The sequence below is a fragment of the Glossina fuscipes genome, unplaced genomic scaffold, assembly GCF_014805625.2.
Source record: "Glossina fuscipes isolate IAEA_lab_2018 unplaced genomic scaffold, Yale_Gfus_2 0, whole genome shotgun sequence".
In the NCBI taxonomy this organism is placed as follows: Eukaryota; Metazoa; Arthropoda; class Insecta; order Diptera; family Glossinidae; genus Glossina; species Glossina fuscipes.
In genome coordinates, this window is record NW_023998414.1 from 38,774,589 (window position 1) to 38,778,257 (window position 3,669).

Below are 3,669 nucleotides of genomic sequence, written 5' to 3' on the forward strand. Positions count from 1 at the left end.
TGACACTTGATTTAATTTCTCGGATAAAATTTAATGCAGATTCTTGATGATCCATTTTTTTTTTTTCGATAACCAAAATACTTCGAACCTTTACATCTATTAAAAGCAAACTAAAAATGACTGATAATGTCAACATATGTTGAGGGACATGTGTATCAACATAAGAAAAGGAAAAAATTGAAACTCGAATGTACGTAGCCTATGAGCAGCTAACCATTTTTTCTTAACATACCTCCTACAAATCAAGCACGCAGCCTGTATAGGATCATCCGTTTGCCGTCTCCGAAAGTGAACGTAAATAAAATGCCATTCTAGTTGAGATTTGAGTTAAATACTTTTTTAATATATGATTTGGATCTCGGCATATATATAATACATTATGAAATATAAAATATACATAGATTTCGTTACAAAATCACTCCAAAAATGCATGCTTGTTAGCTTGCTACAAAGATCTTGTGATATAATTCTATTTGATTTTTTTACTTTAGGCTTATAATGGAGCATTGGCTTATTCCATAAAACCACGATTATCACACAGATGGACACACGAACATGCTTAAATCGTTTCAGAATTTGATGATGATCAAGAATATATATACTTTATCGAGTCTGTGCATCTGCCTTCTGAACGTTGCAAACGTTTTAACCTAAATGAATATAACCCTTATCCTACGATGATAGAGATGTAAAATGTATAGAAGGTATAAAAATGAATTAATTCTATTAGAGATAGAGATAGGAATTCAAGATTCATTCAAAACTTTCTAATTTACTTAAATTTCTCTATTTTCCTATATTGTGATTATGTCACGCACGCACACGCACACACACTTTATACGCATGCATGGCTTCGTTTACAAACATGCATGTATAAGAGATTGATATACAAATATTAATATTATTTGTTTGTTTTTCTGGGTAACGCGAAAGAAGACTATCTGGTCAGTTGACACAACTGTTACATTCCCCCTTGACTGCACATGCAACGGCTCAGACAACGTTTGACGTTTATTTGCATTTGCAGACAACTTTTATTTTATTTTTTTTTTTTACTTTCTTTAGGTTACTTGTTAATATCCGGTAAAAGTGAATGAATACCGAAGCAAAAATGCCTATAACCGACAATAAACAATGGACAACAACAACCAAATCCAATAGTTAATATACGTAATCATGGATGGATGGGATATATAGCCACTGCTAATCTATTACTATATATTATTAAACGCCAGCCAGATATTATCAAGTAGAACATTAGATATGGGCTCAATAAATTATGTAAAAAAAAAAAAAAAAAAAAAAACACACACACACACACACACACACACACACAATTGTTACATAAAATATGATTATAACACAACTAACCGTTCGTTATGACTTGCTTTGTTAAGTAATAATATAACGATAATGCATATGATAATTGCTTAGAATTTTTCATTCACATCATTTAAGATATGAGATCAATTTTTGTCAATAGCTAAGATATATTTATTATCATTCTATTAATCATGAGAAAAAAAATAAATAAATAAATAAATAAACAAAGTTAAAGAAGCAAATGAACAAATAAAAATATTTGCAAAATTCAGGTCAATGTCAATGAAGTTATACTTAAATATTTAGTTAAACGCGTTCAATATTATTGTTTACCCTGCTTTAGTTAAGCTTTGGCATTTACCAGGAAAAGTCTCTCTCGAGATAAACGATTAAAAAAAAAAAAAAACAAAAAAAAAAAAAAAAAAAGAAAAAAAAAATAAAAAAAATCTATTATAATATTTACTCGATTAAAACATTTATTCAAGATAAATAAAACTTTTAGTTATTGTCTAATGAATAGATTCATGTGTCAATGAAATTTTCACAATCACTTTTTCAAATAACCTTTCAATGCAAACTGAGTGCAATTGTTCGGCGACTTGAGCCGAATCGTTATTTACCCCTTCAACTCAATCTTCTTAATCCTCCGCGTAATGTGCACAAATCTGAGCTGCATATGAGATGAATTATTCATTTCATACTATGTAATGATGGATTGATAATACTACCTATGTTGTATATCTAGGTTATATAGAGTTTTATGTCAACATATTCAATTGACGGAGAGTTACATGCGTTTTTGTACACATGCATAAGTAAGTTTCTCAATGTTTACAAGGTCTGTGAAACGATAATTTCTGATGATTACGAGTAGTAGATTATGAAACACATCATTACAAATGATAAGACATGAACACCCAAAAGACAATCGTGCAATAGATGAATCAAGACCATAAACATCAATTCCTTTGATTATCGTTATGTTGTGTGTTAGAAATTCCTTCCGCCAGATCAAGGGGTATTATTTTATATATATATATATATGTACGACCAGCCACTTGGAGGCTGTCCCCCGGGCACAATGTTGATCAGAAAGGTTTATACATAGAGAGACAGAAGGCGGAATTAAGGTGTTAGTACGTTTATGTGTATAAAGACTATTTCTTAAGCGTTATGAAAGCGATGTAGTTAAGGTTTGGGAGATTGCAAGAATAAATAGAGATTTTTTTCATTTTATTCATCTAATTTCTTGATCATGGTAGTAAATAAATAACGAAATTTCCTGAATATGATTTGCGTGGGAGCATTTCTATTTTACTTTGAAAAAAAAAAAAGAAAAACAACTAAAGAATATCATTTTGAAAGAATGCGAGAAGGTAGGCTTTCTCCAATCATAGAAATTGACTAAAAAACCAAATTGTTGCAATAGGATCAAGTAAGTAAGTAAGTATGTCGAAGTATATAAATGAAACATTTTTCACAAATTATTTCACCTACATCCCAAAATGAGTAGCTCACTGTAGTTACTATTTCGGAAAAAGTTCTTTTAATTGTTTTCCTTGAAAGTATTATTTCGTATTCATGAACAAAATCCGCATTATTAACCGGTTTTATTCGTATACAAATAATATCATAAATATTGAGAAGATTCAAGTTTTATTGAAAGAAAAAAACAACAACAACAACAACAACAACAACAACCAATAATTTTGTTTCTATTTTCATTAATATATATAACCTTCTTCTTCTTATTCCGGCTATTAAGACAATACCTATAAATAATATATAATATATTTTGCGAAAGTATTTAGGTTTTTGAAAATGCCTTAAATATTCTCTCACATTGTGATAGTGAGTATTTAAAAAAAAAAAAACAAAAAAAACTCATGCGAAGGACAGTTTAGTTGAAATGCTTTATTCTGTTTATACAGTGGATTGCTTTACATCGACTTACACGTTAAAGTTGAACTCAAGTTATTTTTGCTTGCAACCCACTAATGGCAACATTCGCAAGTTTTTTAAAACAATTTTACTTGTTTATATAAAGAATTTTTTGTTTGTTTTTTTTGCTAAAATGTACGCTGAGCAGTTTTAAAGCATTTTTATTTTGATTTCAATGTTCATAAATAAAAACATAAAATGATGAAATGAAAAATTGACAAGAAAAGCTTTGCAAAATACACCTTTTTTTTGAAATTAATAAAACGATTTAATAATATTTTTTTAAACTCTTTTAAATAAAAAAATATAAAAAAAAAAATTACATCACTTTAACTATTTTTATTTATGATTATTTTCTGTTTTGTTTTTTTTTTTTTTTTTTTTTTTTTTTTTTTTTTTTTTTTT

At 28.3% G+C, this 3,669-nt stretch overlaps 1 protein-coding gene across 2 annotated transcripts in view; it reads right to left on the reverse strand.

Annotated features, from left to right (window-relative positions):
* The window catches only part of LOC119636002, an 18,124-nt gene extending 14,735 nt beyond the window's left edge, over positions 1 to 3,389 (reverse strand). For both annotated transcript variants that reach the window (XM_038031080.1, XM_038031073.1), the window contains exon 1: positions 3,278 to 3,389. The gene's annotated coding sequence lies outside the window, so the exon portion shown is untranslated. The remainder of the gene's footprint in view (positions 1 to 3,277) is intronic.
* Between the last annotated feature and the right edge of the window lie 280 nt (positions 3,390 to 3,669).